The sequence below is a fragment of the Schistocerca piceifrons genome, chromosome 3, assembly GCF_021461385.2.
Source record: "Schistocerca piceifrons isolate TAMUIC-IGC-003096 chromosome 3, iqSchPice1.1, whole genome shotgun sequence".
In the NCBI taxonomy this organism is placed as follows: domain Eukaryota; kingdom Metazoa; phylum Arthropoda; class Insecta; order Orthoptera; family Acrididae; genus Schistocerca; species Schistocerca piceifrons.
In genome coordinates this window covers 385727216-385744786 of record NC_060140.1, presented here as the reverse complement: position 1 = coordinate 385744786, position 17571 = coordinate 385727216, and positions in this window count along the sequence as shown.

The following is a 17571-nucleotide window of genomic DNA, read 5'->3' as shown; positions in this document are numbered from 1 at the left end:
TGTTTTACAGAAAGTTACTTCTCATGTTCAAATCAGTAATTATTAAACTCAGAGAAAAGATTGCGAATCATCGTTTCCAGTCCAACGTACTGATGTTTCACAAAGTAGGCAAACAGATAGTATACTTCGATTAAAATTATTGATAGTTGTAGCTGGTTACCTCCAATCAGAGCTCTCAACCTTCGCCGTTGACAAACTACCACAACAGCTAGGGCTGAGCCTTTTACTTCGTATTTCATCACACATAATAACCACATCAAACACACACACACACACACACACACACACACACACACACACACACACACACACACACTCATACACACACACGTTTCTAACGAAATATATTCGTTTCCACCAACCAAACACTACTGTATCTTTCCGCAGCACAAGATGCGATTCATTTAAGCAGTTATTATAATAACAGAGAGTTTTCATTAGTTAAACTTTGCACGACATTGCTTTAAGCCGAATTTTTGAACGCTGTCAATTAACTGCTGTGACTGGGACACCAGAGTCATAAATATAGTGTATTGGCGTAGTGTAGTGGTTAGCGAATAAGACTAACGTGTAGAAGGTCAAAGCTTCGAATCTTATCAAACACAGCGAAATTTTTTATTTTTCTAAATCCATTGAAAGCACTTTATCATTTTTATTCAATTAATTGGTTTAATTTTTCATTTCTAATGCTTTGCCGCGTAATTTTCATCATCGTTCTGACTTTATCTGCTCTTAGTTTTCTTCCTATCATCCCTTTCACGTTTGGAATCCGCTCGTTGTCGCCTACAATCTATAACCAACTGCCAACCATGATTGCTCATCCGTAGGAAACGCGGCATCCCGTCTAGCCACTGTGAGGATAGTTTGTTATCCAATGAAAGCAAAAAAGTACAGGTTACTTTCACCGCTGAAAGTGAAATTTTGCTACGGAACTTGGCTATGCAAACAAACACATTAGGAATTTTTTCTGTCTTGAGTTTGCTCGTAGGGATTAGCCTTACACGGCATGAACAAAGCGATCGTGATATTAGTGCTGCCGCAGAGTGTTGATCGCCCCTTTCTCAGATACACAGCAGTCACGAGGTTGCGGTTTGTTTAGGACATGAGTTCAAGTTCAGAGGCAAAAAACACGTCGCCCGTCGCAGTTCAGCCATTAATTACTTAAAATCAGTTGTCGACAGAGCATCTCCCATTCCGTGATTCCTCGCTTCTAACACGCTCCGCGTTATGCATTAACACATTGACTGCCATGATGAGATTTGGACTATGCATTGCTATGCTACACTGAAATCACGAATATTACTTCTGAAGCCAAATTGATTTTTTGCATCAGATGTCTTCTTTTGAACATGTAGAATTAAGTTACTTGATAAAGTGTCAATTTATGACTTACCTGGACTGATAACTGGCGTGAGCCATTTATGGATCACGTGGCTAAACGACATTTTAACACAATTATAATCTGTGGCCGCTTGGGACACATGTGGCTCACATGATTTAAAACCACAATAGGTATAAAAAAATCGTTTTTCAAGAAATGGTTCGCACACTTACTTTATTTAATTATATTTGCTATATGTAACATTATTTTTAATCTTTTTACTTGGTCTGACAATAATGTTCACGAATGAAGACCTTAGAATATTCTACTTCTTCAACACAGCGTTGTGAATCTCACTAAAACACTCGTTGCACATAGAACTGTCACATTTATTACGCATCCTCTTCACTTTCTTAGCAGCATCCTTTCTCTCTTCTCTCCTTCGCAGGCACTTATAGCAGCCCGAACATTATCTTGACTGCTCTGCTTTGCTCCCTCTACTGTCACAAGACGATGTGTTTTACCTTCGTGGAACGGTTGTAGTGTTGCTCGTGGTTGTGGATCTTTGGCATTCAGTAGCAGTAGAGTCAAGCGCTTCCTGAAAGGGATTACTTGAATGCGAGACTTGGATCCTTTGTTTGCCAAGTTGTACAGCGCTTGAGCATTTACAACAGATGTTCCAAAAAGAATTTCAAAAACGGTCTTTCTGTACCATTTAACCGTACACCGAAGTGTCGTTGAGAATGAGCTTATCTGACCGGATACATCAATAAATGACTTGGCGGCACGACTGCTTTTGGTTTCAAAACTTCCACGCCACTTTTACGTTTTACAGGCACCATATTTTCGTTATGTTTGGTAGAAATCATCAAAACACCCCATTTATCTTTACATTTGATCACTGGGATTTTTGTGTTGCTCTGTGAACCTACTTTTTGCCCTTTCTTCAGTTTTTTCAGCTATTACAGTTTGTGCGTTACTGAGATGCCCGCTAAACTCGCTGGGCAGAACAGGTGATTATGATTGTGGAAAGCGCCAAGTAAGGTGTCGGTCAGTTTCACTCAAAATTGTAATTTATTGCAATTTAATAACACCTTTAATCCAAAACGGCACATATCAGAACCTTTACAGCTACTAGTTTCAAAATCCAGAACAAGAAACCTTAAAAATCAACAAAATGCAGTTAAAACAGCGATAAAATTATATATATATATATATATATATATATATATATATATATATATATATATGTATGTATGTATATCTCACAGCTAGTGTGGAAAGCCTCAAGGCAAAAGCGGATAGACAAACACAAGGAAGATGCAATACAAACGGCTGAAGGCCCACAATAAAGTTTTCAAGATCTTAAAATAAATTATCATAACCTTCGAAAGGCAGAAGGCCGCAATGTTTCTGCTTAAAAGGTAATTTTCAGAATAAGGTTTTAAGCGGCTGACGGCCCACAGTTGATTTTCCATGTTTTAATTTTTTAAAAATATAACCACAAGCCTTATGTTTTAAGTAGAGCTGAAACCGCACTAAAAGAAAGGACAACACAACGGTAATAACCTGTCAGCAAATATCCACTTGCCGGAATTCAAACTTACTTATATGCGGCTGAAGACTTTTGATTTACATAAAACACAGTAAAACCAAGAATTTTTTTAAATTATTGGCTAAGATAGATTATAAGCAGACAACTAAACACCGGTGAGAAAGACAGTAAAGACAACGGCACTTAGAAGCCTCCAGGGCGTCGGTCTGCCCTCGTTCACTTAGGTGAGACAGGTGGTGATCCCAACCACACTTGGTCCGTCAGAACCCAACCAAGGGACAGCCACGGACCGACCGACAAAACGACTTGCTTGCCATCAATCGGTACATGAGAACTCAAACACAAAATGTTATGGACGTAATTATCCACAATCATATATGTATATCTATTAAGCTGTCAAAACTACACACCGTGTTGGACAAGGACAACAGGTGAGGAAAGGACACTGCCTGAAATTACGTTAGTGGTCAGGGCAAGTAAACGGAACACTAACGGTCACAAGGCAGAAAATTCCGCTAGTGCACTTGAATTTCAGTCAACGATTGTAGTTAATTCCACCGCATGGTTGCTAAATTTCAGCAATACAAACACTCAGTGTTGCTCACAGGAAGATCTCCCCAACAGCGAACCACCGAAACTAACCACACAACATGAATGGACGTGGCTTGGGTACTTCCAACACCACTCAATTTTTACGTCCTGGGTCGGTGAGCCACGAAGCTCATAGCGATCGGACATCTCCACACACACTCCGACACTGTGCAGGGACCGCCAGCGGACCCGGCCGGCTGCACCGCACGGAGATATCCTCCGCACCAACCGACTGACTGCCCTCAGAATGCCGACAACATGTAAAATAATCGTCAGTGGAAATAACGCCAACTACACACACAACTTGACAAACACTTGCACGAAGACCTCAACGATACTCAACAGTAACTAACCACGCACGAATACAAATTGGGAGTCGACTCATAAACGATCGGCGAGCCAAAACGCGTCGTCCGGTATGACGACCGACCAAGGATCCACCAAGACCGTGGCCTGGCTCAAGTGATGCTTGGCGGCAATGGTCGGGCGAGCCATGTCAACGCAGACCTCACAGCTCCAACCCGACTGCACTAGTGCGGCATCGCAATTCCCGGACTGGCAGGTCTGGACTGCGCTCCAGACACTTTCCAATTGACTGGCAGCCCGAACTCGCGACCTGAATTGGCCCTGCGACAGACAACGACTGGGAAGTAATAGCAGTCGTGCAAAGATACTATGAGAGGGGATATATCGATACGCGGTGCTAGCGCCGGTCACGGTCAGGCAAAGCAGCAACTCAGTGACACCAGTAATTTAAATTAACGTAGTGAGGTGGAAGTACGTTAAAAACAGGGTGTAAAATACATGATGGTTGGAACACGAGCCACACATGGCTCAGTTACCTTTTCTGTTACTCCTACAAGTGCCAACAAAGTGGGCAGAGCTATTCATTAGTTCTGTAGCCAATGACACACTGAGTCGTTGTTAAGTATATCTCTGACGATTGCAGTTAGGAATCACCAAGACTACCAATTGCAAAAATATTGAGTGCTACGAATATGAGAGTGTTCAGTGGAGCAACCGCAGTATCTGTGAGTCCTATGAGGCTCACGAGGGCTCTAAAGACAACTCTGTATGTGAGCCACTTATGGCTCACGCGGCCCGCAGTATTATGTACACGTGATCCAAATATGGTTCACGTGGCGTGACAACCCGTGTAACTATGAGCCAACATCGGCTCACGTGGCAATCAATGTGTTAACAGTATTTGTGAAGTAACCTGGCGTGTTTGTCTGTCGCCTATAACCGAGCGGTAGCCGGCGGGTGTGGCAACACTTTAGTGGCAAGTGACAAACGTCAACTATCAAGTAAATTTAGTAGGACTACAAGCTGTGCAGTATTAGTCAGTATACGAATTTCATGTAGCACAGGGGCACAATAGCAAGCATGAATAAGTTTCGTGTGAGCAAACAGTAGTTACCAAGTTATCACTCACAGATGCTTGGACACATTACATATTACATTTAGAGCACTGTACTTCGAAAGTCCCGTAGCGTTACACTTTAGAACGTTGGGCAACCACATTGCATTTAAAAAGCTATAGTATTCAATACTAAACGCAAAATGTTATGAATTAGAAGTATGGACCCAGAACATTACAGGCTGGCCGCTGTGACGAGAACGGTTCTAGGCGCTTCAGTCCCGAACCGCTGCTACGGTCTCAGGTTCGAATCCTGCCTCGGGCATGGATGTATGTGATGTCCTAAGGTTAGTTAGGTTTAAGTAGTTCTAAGTCTAGGGGACTGATGACCTCAGATGTTAAGTCCCATAGTGCTCAGAGCCATTTGAACCATTTTTGAACATTACAGAATTACAAGAAGCTAAATAGTTCAGATGCTGGAGACCAGGGAAACGAGTGGTCCAGGAAAGCTAAGGAACCCAATGATACTGCAGATGCCAAATCGTGTCATTAAGCATCAGATACAGTCTTTCAAGAGCATCACCCTTACCGTAAGTTTGCAACCGAACCACTGTGAGGTTATTGATCTTCGCTCTTTGAAGAGCTACTGGTCTATCAGCACGTTACTTTCAGTATCGGGGGTTACCAAGAGGCCGTAACATTTCGCCATGTGGTAGCCTAGCGCTTGATCCCTGAGGTGCAGTTTGGCTATTGCCAAGGGCGTGCCACTGCTCGTCGACTTCTGTTATTTGTGGAAGAAGTAAGGGAGGCACTCTGGCTACGGGAGTACTTCAGAGTGATGCTCCTGGACGTCCCGCTCAGTGTGCCACGAGCGTCTCTCGTACTCACTCTTTATGCTTGGGACTCTATAGCGCCGCAGGTACGTCTACGGAACGCCTACTTGGAAGAAGCTTCCACGTCAAGACGCAGGATGGTCTGTCCTCAGAGCGCTGGATCCTACTAGGAGTTCCACAGGGTACGGTACGCCTTCTGTACACCTTGTACGGAGTGGATCTGTACGCGCTGTAAACCAACGGCGTACCGCTATTTACGAGTAGCATGAGCGTGCACCTTAAGTAGCGCAAACTACCTGTGACAGCCTGGCGTAATGGGCGTAAAAATTGAGATTACCCTTCAATGCAGCAAAGATCCAAGCAGTTGTTGTTGTGAGGCGCCTGGTCCCCATGTACTTGAGACAGACATCCGGAGCTGTGCAATGGGGAAGCACCTGGAAGTCACTGTCGGCGGGCGTCTGAGTTGGTGACAATAGGTGAAAGAGCTGCAGGGAAAAGCAGTGAGAGGGATGAGACATCTAAACTCTTTGTTAAGCCTGACGGACCCAGATCCACGCGACAGTGACGAACAGGGCGCTACTGCCCTCAGTTTTGGAGTAGGAAGCTGTCGTCTGAAAAATGCCTCCGATACACACAGAAATCGCCTATAGATGGTGCAAAATGGAGCTCTCTTTGCAGCGACCTCGGGACACCCTGACGGCAGAACTCCGTGAGACAGACGATATACCTTACATCCGGAAGAGGTTTAGGCGATCGGCTGGTGACATTATTGACGGACGTCGCAGAACCGGCATATCTTCCGCCGTACCAACATGATGCAGCGCCAACACGCTGCCAGGTGACCACACCCGCTGGTACAATAACGTGTCCTTGATAACATACCAACGCAACTTTTTTTGTATGTTTCGTATCCGTACTATAATGGAGAAGAAGAGAAACTATCAACGGACATCGAAAGTGTGAAGAAATACCCGTCAGGACTAACCCCTAACACAAGATCGGGAGTGTTGCCGTTACTATCACCAACACCCTCCGATACAGTACTGACCTGCAAATTAGAAATTCAGAAGTGGACTAGCGTGTTCTGACTTCTCGCACATTGTTAATTTCTTACTCTATTACTATCTGTTCAGTTTTCAGAGAGAATAGCGGACGTGTCCCACTGACGGAGGGCCTCTGGCAGCAGCCAGCGACCACCGTGGCAGGTGGGGAGCCGCGGTCGCCACGCCGTCCGGAATGAATATGGAGCAGGGCGGCGACACTCCCTATAAGTGAGCAGGCCGCGCCTATTTATAGCGCCATTTCATTTGGCCGCCGCCGAGACGCCGCCACCTCAAGGACGCCGCGGCGAATTTAATTTACGCGATCGTACGTCTAGGCACCGGCGACCTTCGGTGGAATCGTTTCAGTCAAGTAGAGAACGCTACCTGATCGGTGGAGGTCTGCATAGACAAGAGATGAGAGGTCCGCATCTGCGCCGCATCCGCAAGTGCCTGATTCGCATCCACTGCTCTCTGGTCAACCAAGTATGGCATGCCGGAACTCTGACGACAGGATTACGTCCGTCATAAATTTTCCTCTCTGAATTCAGACAGCGTAATTTCCAATTCACTAAAAACGTAGAGGCCAATCATGACCGCATTTATAATACGAGGGCGGGCTGAAAAGTAATGTCTCCGAATTTTTATGTGAAAACTATTTGAATATTTTTAAATAGAACAAACGTTATTAACATTCTACAACTTTATACTTCATGTTTATATATTTGCAGCCCTCTGCCGCTAGAGGGCTCCGGATTGTGGCGTGTAAATGGAGGTGTATAACGTGACTGTGTCGGTGAGCGACACAGCGTGCTGTAATCGAGCTCAGAGTTCCCCCACACGTGGACCACCCTCTTCTACAATCTTACAATGCCAGAAAACACAGGATCGCTGCGACGTCTAGAACAGTCTGAAGCGTTGGGTTCACTCTGTCGTCGATCATCATCATCCATACAGTCCTTACTTGGCCCCATCCGATTTTCATCTGTTTCCAAAACTTAAAGAACACTTCACTTTGATAGCGATGAAGCGGCACAACCAGAGGCGAGGCTGTGCCCACGTCAACAAAGTCAACATTCTACAGTCACAGTATCGACAAACTTGTCTCTTGTTGGGAGAAATATGTGTGTAGCCAGGGTGATTATGTTGAGAAATAAATAGGTAGAAATGAAACTTTAAGAGTTATCACATGCTTTTCAGCATGCCCTCGTACAACATAGCCTTTCATATTCTTAATACGTTCCGTTAGTTACTAGTCTCAGTTGAAATTAATGAAACGGATTTTGTGAAGTTTTCTGTAAAAAATATTCACTACATTGTGATGTTAGTTGAAGCTGTGATATAATTTGTAGATATTCCACACTATCTAAAAGATTAGCCGTAATTAGTTTATCAAATTTACCTTAGTTCAACCGGCCGCTGGTGGCGGTTCTAGGCGCTTCAGTCTGGAACCGCGTGACCGCTATGGTCGCAGATTCGAATCCTGCCTCGGGCATTGATGTGTGTGATGTCCTTAGGTTGGTTAGGTTTAAGTAGTTCTAAGTTCTAGGGGACTGATGACCTGAGATGTTAAGTCTCATAGTGCTCAGAGCCATTTGAACCATACCTTAGTTCATAACAATTTTAATACATGTAAACTTTCTACACTAAGCATTGTATATACATCTAAATGCAGCGGTCTGCAGAATTTAAGTACGAGACAGATCAAGTAACGTAACATATTAATTACTTGGTGGAAATGCATGAAATTCGGGAGCGTGTTGTCAAGAGCCTCAAAGTCGTGCGCAGAAAGTGGGACGTTGCAAGGTGTGAGGTCAGCGAGACTGTAACGCCAAATGGGGCTGGCAGGAGCGGTGAAAGGGTTGTAGTACGGACCAAAACAAGAAAAAAGAGGCAGTAAACGTGGTCTCTAAAATGCGTACTTTAAGAGCTATGAGCACTTGTCCATCATCGATACTGCGAAACACTTCTGCAAGCTCTTTTCTTTACATATTTTGCGAGGTAGCAGTACAGACCCAATGAAGAAAAAAATCTCGTAAACGTGGGCACTAAAATGTACTCTGGCTCACGAGAAGTGATGTCTTTTAAAGTAGCGAAGATCAACGAAAACTCATAGTTCTTAAGGTATGCATTTTGGAGCCGAGCCCTTCTTTACTAGACATTTTTTCGTTGTTTCGGTCCATACTAACACCTCTGATAGGTCGCTGTTGGAGTTCTGGTTCACCCTGTACAATATACGTGAATGTGTCAAGCGGAACACCACTACAACTGTATGCGAAAATTACATACTTGCTTTACCTACTCATTTGCATAAAATTACATTTTTCTACATTTAGAACAAGCTGCCATTCATCACACCTGATATAAATTCTGCCTAAGTCGCCCTGTAACTTCCTAGTCACACGGCGAAACATTACCTTACAACAAAGCGTCATCAGTAAACCGTCGCAGGTTGTTGCTCACCCTCTCCATTACGCTGTGTACTTGTAAATACATTTAATATGAACTTTGATGCATCACTGATTTAATACGAAAACTTGTCACATGCGCGATATATGAATGGGTGACAGGTCATGAAATGCATCCCAGTGGAAGGAGTGTCCTAAAAGAGCCTCCAGGTAACTTTGTGGCAGCTTTCGACAACTGATAAAAAAAAGATCTGTAACAGCTAAGATCTGTAACAGCTAATGAAACAGGAATGACTGAGTCGTAATGTAGCTGTTGGTACAACGGAAACGTGATGCATGCGTGATTATATGAAAAACCAGGAAGGATAGACGTTGCAGATGTCAACAAGGCATCTAATCTGTGCGGGCCACTTCAAAATGAAGCACGTACTTGATACTCCATCGCAGACGGCTTCTATCAGTGACGTAAAACAATAATTCAATAATTATTATTGATCGTTTATAATGGAAACATACAAAAATTGTCTTTCATGAGCAGCAGAGGATTTTTTAACTTTAACCACAACGCAACCCGCCCGTAAGTTCACAGATTCAGCATCGGCGCAGGCTTTTACCAACAGAGTACGATAGCTTACTGAATATAAATGCTTCCGAATATTTTACGTGAAAACTCTCAAAGCTTTTTAGAATAAAACAAACCTTATTAACAGTCTACATCTTTATTCTTCATGTCTACATATTTATTTCTCAACATAGCCATCCTGGCAACGAATACATTACTCCCAGCGAGAGACCAGTTTGTTGATACCGTAACTGTAGAATGTTTGACTTTGTTGATGTAGGCACAACCTCACCTCTGGTTGCGCCACTTCATCGCTATCAAAGTGAAGTCCTCGAAAGTGTCCTTTAAGGTTTGGAAACAGATGAAGATTCTACGGGACCAAGTCGGAACTGTATGGAGGATGATCGATGACAGTGAAACCAAGGCGTCGAATTGTTACAGATGTCACAGCGCTCGTACGTGGTCTGTCATTGTTATGCTGTAGGAGAGGATGCCCCATGTGTGGACGAACTCTTCGAATTCGCAACTCGATTACACCACGCTGTTTCTCACGCACCGACATAATTACGTTACTTACCGCCATGTTACATACGACAGAGGGCTGTTACACACGGCAGAGGGCTACAGATATCAAGACTTAAAGAATAAAGATGTAGAATGCTAGTAACGTATGTTTTATTTAAAAAGTTTTAAGAATTTTCACATAAAAATTCTGAGGTATCGCTTTTCAGCACGCCCTCGCGGTTACTATTGCCGATATCTGTTGCTACATCCTCTGATAACCCACCCGCTCAGATCTCTACTGACCAGGACTTCACCGCCGAGCTGCTTGTTGGGCAGATGTGGATTATTACTATATTCTGTTTCGTCAAGATCATTCCTGTATGGTCAACAACTTATTTAATGAGCAGCAGAAAAACTAGGATTTTTAGACGACTTTACGTCGCTTTGATCTAAGTCGTTGTCTCAACTCTCTGCGCGATATACAAACCAACCCGAAAGGTGTGCGGGTTCCTGAAGTCAGCCAACGACTTTCGCAAACCTCTGGAAAAATCAAGAATTAGTGGATACTGTCTAGTTGTGAAGGTCTGTATATGGGTACTGTTGAAAGAACGGCCGAGAAACGACTATAGGAACAGAAGGGCAACTGTAGAAGGGGAGAAACATTTAAGTTATAGGGTAGCAAGCTTTGCAGCCAGAAGATTATTGCATTTGATTTGATAAGACTCGGGTACTGGCAGCCACAAGTGGATACTATGAACGGCTATGCAGAGAATCCAAAGAGACGGCTAAACGCCCCGATGATTTTAATTGAAAGGCAGAAGGCATGAAACTGAATGGCGTCTGGATTCCAGTGCTAAAGAAGATGTGTACCAGTCTTGCACTATCGGGGGATTTCAATAGCGGATGACAGAACCGACAACGCTCGAGTTTTCAAAAGATGTGACGTCACGACTATGCATGGGAGCATGCTAAAACGGAATTTTACTCCAGTCAGCAGTGAGACGAGGTGCGCGTCGGACTTTCGAAAAAGGTGCAACTCTCTTCCTAGACGTCTTCCGCAGATGGGGGCGAAACGTTGGTTTTCAACAAGACACTGAATCGATCACGGCATAATAGCACGGAACATTTTAATGTATGAAATTTCCGACCGTTTAAGTTTGTATTTGACAACTGCGTTTCTTTGTTTTCCATAGGTCACGTAATACATAGAAGCAGCACATGACCTACTGTTCTCTGCACATTTTTCCCACCGAGCAGGGTAGAGCAGTCGTAAGACCGTGGACTCGCACATGGGAAGGGAACTGTTCAAATCCACGATCCGTTAATCAAATTCAGGTTTCCCGTGGTTTCCCCAAAATCTCTAAAAGCAAATGCCGGGATGATTCCCGTGGTAAGTTTCCGATACAGTTCCTTCCCTATCTTCTTTTTTGGAGCTTGTAATCCATCCCTAATGACAGCGTCGTCGACGTGATACTAAGGCCTTAACCTCCTTCCTTCATTTTGTACTTTCCACATTCTTCTCAAGATTCCACTGCTGTTTGTTACAAGCTTTCTTAAAATTCATAAACACTGGTCATTTTTGTTTTAATTTTTGGTAAAATCATGTAACTCGTGAGGAACTATGGTTTAAACCTTTATCAGAGAAAAATTTTAGATATTTTTACACATACTGAGCAATTAACTGTAATGTTTTACAGATAGCCCACATCCCTAAAATGCGTTATATAAAACCAGTTTAGATTTATGTAACATCGTTAGACACTGTTTAAGTTGCTTATTCGAAGCATGCTGCCAAGAGCTGGTAGGTCCGCAATTGTTCAGCGCTGAAGAAGTTGAATAATTTTATTTCGTCCGTCTCAGTTGCATTGACACAAATTTTTTGCTGCAGCGGTTTCCGGTTTCAGGTTGATACGCCTATTCTCATACCACACATGTTGTTACTAAGCGTAACTAGTCACACAACATGGTCCCAAAAGGCACGAATAGCTTCTGCGCAGAAAGGTATACTGTGGGCAACAAGTACTCTCATTGAGATTAGTCTACGTGTCTGTTGCACCTGACTGACAACGAAAATAACAATATTGTGTGACTAGCTCCGGTTAATGACAAGAAATGTGTGGTTTGAGAATGGGCGTGTCAGCTCGAAACCGGTAGCCACTGCAGCAAAAATTTTTTGTCAATGCAACTGAGACGGAAGAAATAAGACTATTCAGTTTCCTCGATGTCAAGTTTTCCAATGGAGTAGGTCGAACAGGACCTGTGGTGCTTCAGAATAACTCATTTCCGTAGTTAGTACTGCTCAAAGTGGATAACAGTCACCTTAGGTGGGACTGCTTTGGTGATCAGCAACATTGTAGTTAAGTTGTAAAGCAAAGCACTACCCGTCGAAGGAAATGTGAAATTATGTTCAAGTATTAGTCATTACGCGTATAAATAAACTTCGGCGGCAAATAAAATTTCTAAATAACATAGAAATATCGTTCACTTGTGATCTCAGATTCTAGGAGTTTATGTGAGGAAGAAACCTTTCTTTCCACATTTTATTCTTTTTTTTTTTAAGAAAAGAAAGAAAGAGGAGTGCTGTCCCTTCTTTACGCATTATTTCGACACAGAAGTTAATGTTTGTGGATAGAAGGTACCAAAAAACTGTGCACACGTTACCGATTTTTCTAGAATGTAGCTTTTTTATCATTCCTGGAGGAAACGGCACGCGATGAACTGCAATACTAGCCCCGGACAAACAAGACGCTCTGATGAAAGAAGTCACAGCCGTCAGTGGCTTGTGGCGTTCCTATCCGCGTTATTTCTGTCAGCGGAAGAGATATTTGCGCAAGAGGTCTGTACGCGATCTCAAGTGTACATAAACACACTGGCCAACAGAGCAGACGTTTGTGCAGCGCTTGCAGAAGTGAAGGCTACTGCAATGAGCGCGATGACGTGGCCGGAGGGAGCGAGCGTGTGCGCCCTCTGTCTGGAACAGTACGTCGCTCATCGCCACTTCGCCGCCGGCATCGTCGAGCCCAAGAAATCCGCCGGTCTCCTCCGTGCGAAGATTTTGTGTTGTTTTGTTGCCTTACATGCAGTTGGCATGAGCTCTAGTGTTAGGCAAGGAAACCTAGATCCAAGTTTTTGGACCTTGCAAGATCCCCTTGCTTCTAAACTGATACTGTTATTATTACTCAGCTTAGCCGCGAGTCCGTAGGGCGTAGAGGATGGTATATGTGACGTACAGCATGACTGGTCATCATTTCCACCCGGAACTCGCGAATGTAAGTCGGTCCTTCCTTCATCCGCCATGGTGGGTCGCGTCGTCGGATTTCCTCCTACCTGTGCGCGGTGCAGCTCTTCAATGGTGCATTGGATGTCTCTGTCGGTAGAAGCTAATTATCTGAAATTGCTGTCGATCAACTTTGGGGGATCTATTTACTCGAAATTAACATTCAGAATGCCGTAATATCACTTTTATTCCTATTAGATCAATAATGAAACACTCATGTCATAAACTACTCGTAACTGAGAGCATGGCTACCATCGAACAAGACAAGAAGAGCTCTTAACGCCAACTGCCGACTTTGGCGCGCGGTCCGTATCTCTTACTAGTTTCGTCATAGTTCGTGGATTTCCGATCAAGTTCGTACTTACTAAGATACGCATTTGTTAATGAACGAGTGTGAATTTTAACGAAGACAAAATTATGATAAATAGTTTTAAACATCCAGAGGCTCCTCCTAGTATTCATGTTGTCATAAATGACTTTAATTATCAAATATAAATAAACAAAATCAGTGACTTTGGCGCCAAGATGACGGTACTTCCCTTCATGTATATTTCCCAGGCTAACGCTTGTTGCTAAGGTCCAGGTCCGAGCCCCACCCCACCCCACCCCACTACGCGCGACATATGGACGCTTCGTCAACTAGCCAACCAGCGTGGGAACTGCTCTCCGATTCATGGCCGGCTACGGACTAAGCACTCCATAACTATCGTGAATACATCAGTAACAGACAATTTATTAAAACTGGTAAAATTGTCTTCCTCACGTAAGAGGCACCTTACAACCTAATGTGCAGTAGTAAACGAAGGCAGTAAAGTAATAAAAACGGCTTCAACCATAATTCATAAATAACCCTAGATTAGTAATCCATAGTAAAATTAAGGTTGCAGTAGGGCCAAAACACGACATTCTGCACTTAATTTGGTGAGTAACATACCAATGGAGATTTAATAACTGTAATTAACTAATGTATAAACTATAAATATGATTTCCTTTGAATAAAATACGGAGTAGTAAACTTTATGATGGTTTAGTAGCAATGTAACAGTGTTCTAAGGTTAAAGACGAGGGAAATTAATTTGAGCGTAATAATCAGAAGAAGCGCCCCAGTCATCTCCGGTCCATTGTCATGGAAACAGTCATTGACAGTAAGCGAATGAGTGTTAGTAGTTCCAGCTGAGTTGCCAGTTGGTCGTGAACATGAGCACTTGCAGTCGGTGCAATATAGTTACGTTTATGTTTGTACATGATACTTTTATATTCGACATGCCGATGTGTAGTGATCTTTACTTTAGTAGGTTGTACATATGCAGAATGAAACGACTTGTAACGTTGATAATATGTTGTAAAAATTCGAAGCATTAGATCCGATGATGACTACATGGCTCTGTCCTAACTAACCATCCAATAAAAAGCTTTTTTTCAGCGATTTTGGCTTGCAAAGTTTTCTTCAGTTACCCCAGACTGACCATGTCAGGAATATATAAAAAATGGTTCAAATGGCTCTGAGCACTATGGGACTTTACTTCTGAGGTCATCAGTCCCCTAGAACTTAGAACTACTTAAACCTAACTAACCTAAGGACATCACACACATCCATGCCCGTGGCAGGATTCGAACCTGCGACCGTAGCGGTCGCGCGGTTCCAGACTGTAGCACCTAGAAACGCTCGGCCAAACCGGCCGGCCAGGAATATATAGCTAATATATTTTTTCACATATATATTGAGAAGATTGTGTTATAGTGTTTTGCCTCCTGTGTGAAAGAGAAACGTCTACCCGACTTTCCGAAGTTAAGCAGCGGCAGAAACGAAGCTTGTCGAGGTCCTGATTTTTGTTCTACAGTATCGCTGCTCATGCCGAACAGATTTCCACGACTGTCATGTGAAAACTGAAGCGATGCGTTCGGGAGAGCCATACTTAACGTTGGCCAGGATCTCGACAGTCTCACGCTGCTAGCACTCTAGACGATAAACATGTTGTAAGTAGGCCTGTATATGTGTTTGTATGTTGGCAGCGCTATTTAGTGATCTGCATTAATAACTCTGACAACGCTGTGCGCACCCTGTAAGAGACACCCTGTGGCTGGTCGGACTCGCAGTTGGACGTGAATAGCCAGCAGTGGTGGAAGTTGGGAGTGAGTATTCAGCAGTGATGGAGGTTAAAAGTTAATAATTAGCGGTGTTGGAGGTTTGCAGTACTAGCGCGAGCGGACGGTCTGAATGTGTTTCCATCGTGGAGATTTATTACTGATAATTACATAATTTTTTTGAACTAGTTGTCATTTGATTAAGGTAAAATCTGGTAAATACATTGTTTGCTCTACAACAAAATCTTCCCTTTGCTAACCACATGCCTATTAGTAGTTAGAGACTTCAGTAGTTAGAATCTTTTATGTCGCTGGCAGTATTGGTGCTTGCGGCATTGCTGTATTTCGTGTAATGAAGATTTTCTGTGAGGTAAGTGACTTATGAAATGTATGGGTTATTATTAGGATTTCTTCTAATTCAGGGCCATTCTTTTGTATTAATCAATTGAAGTCATGTTATCACTTTTGAGCAGTCAGATTGCGTTACGCCAGGATATTATGGGTCAGTTTTGACATGATAAGAAGAAGTAAAGAGAAAGTAAGCTCAGTACGTTCAGTTTCTCTCAGCAGTTTCAGAATCAAATAATGAACAAGTTTCACCCTCTCCGCTAGTGCGGTGTGCCCCTTTTATAAGAGATTGTATGGATTATAAGAGCTCGTTGAGCGATTTCGTTAAAAATTCTAATGTGAATGCCACACAACACGGAAAGTTCGTGTCTCAAGAAAAGACAAAATATAAGGGGGCGATCAACAAGTCTCTCTTCGAAGACCATACAGTTAAGAATCGGAACAGAAATCATGCGGTATCCCACCGCGACGCCAGGTTGCAGATGCCCGTTTCGTACAATAGTGTGACATGTTGCATAAAGGTCGCGTTTCAGGGACCGAAGGCGTAATAATCGAGTGGGGATAGACAGGTCTATAGGGTAGGTACTCGAGTGTCACCCACTTCACTTGGCGTAACTTCTCCGTGACGACATTGGCAATAAGTGGACGTGCGTTATCATGAAGCAGCAGCACCCCTTGTCCCAGAATGGTGACTTTTGACAGACATGCTGTCCTATACACATTATTTATTCTCCGATGGATGTCTGCCGTTGTTTGTCCTTCGGCAGTCAAAAAAGAATAACACAGGTTCATCCTGTTTGTACGCATTTGGTAATAACGTCGTCGTAGTTCACATTGCCGCATTTACCGCGTATACGCTCCAGCGACACCCTCAAACGGAAATTTTTTCATCGTTCCCTTATCAACCAAATGAAATTGACTGAAGCTGTAATGGAAGTACACTATTCTGCCCTGGTGGCTGTCTTCACACACAGAAATCGACTAACTTTAAGTACTTTCTGTACAGTACTTCACCGCCACATTACAAAATTAATACTTCACACTGAATAAATATTTCATTTAAGGTAAGATAAGATGCGTATAAGTCACTTGAGGTTCAGGATGTCTGCCACTAGAATGAATTTCGGATCGCACTTGTTATAGAACAAGTCGAACAAAGCACAACATTTAGCAAAGGAAATTACGTACCCAATAGTCCTGGAAGGTTTATAAGAAGTAAAGCTCACCAGAATGCGAGCGGCGATATGCATCTAACCATATTATGTGGAAGTACTCGGAAGCTTCCATTTTGTTTATTAGAAAAATGTACGAATAACTGCTTGATATGGCGTGTTGAAATGGCGATGAGAGAGTCAGCACGCCTGTCCCACCGAACGAAGGTCACCCAGGGAAGTAGAGCTCTTAACTGCCGCAAACTGCGTAGCCGGAACAAGTGAAAGTACCGCCTAGCGTTCCGATTGGTTGATTGGTTCAGATACCTTAGCGTCTCAGAACGGGTCACCACATTTCTGCACTAGCAAAGCTGCATTTGCTCTCGCGTTTTGAAGTCGACGTGCTGATCGAAAGCCTGATCAGACAAGTGATAAACGCAGTGCGTATTGCACGTTCACCAAGAATTAAAGGGCGCTCATTATTAAGCGGCTGTCTTTCAAGACGAATGCGGAACCATTCTAGCAATGATACAGAC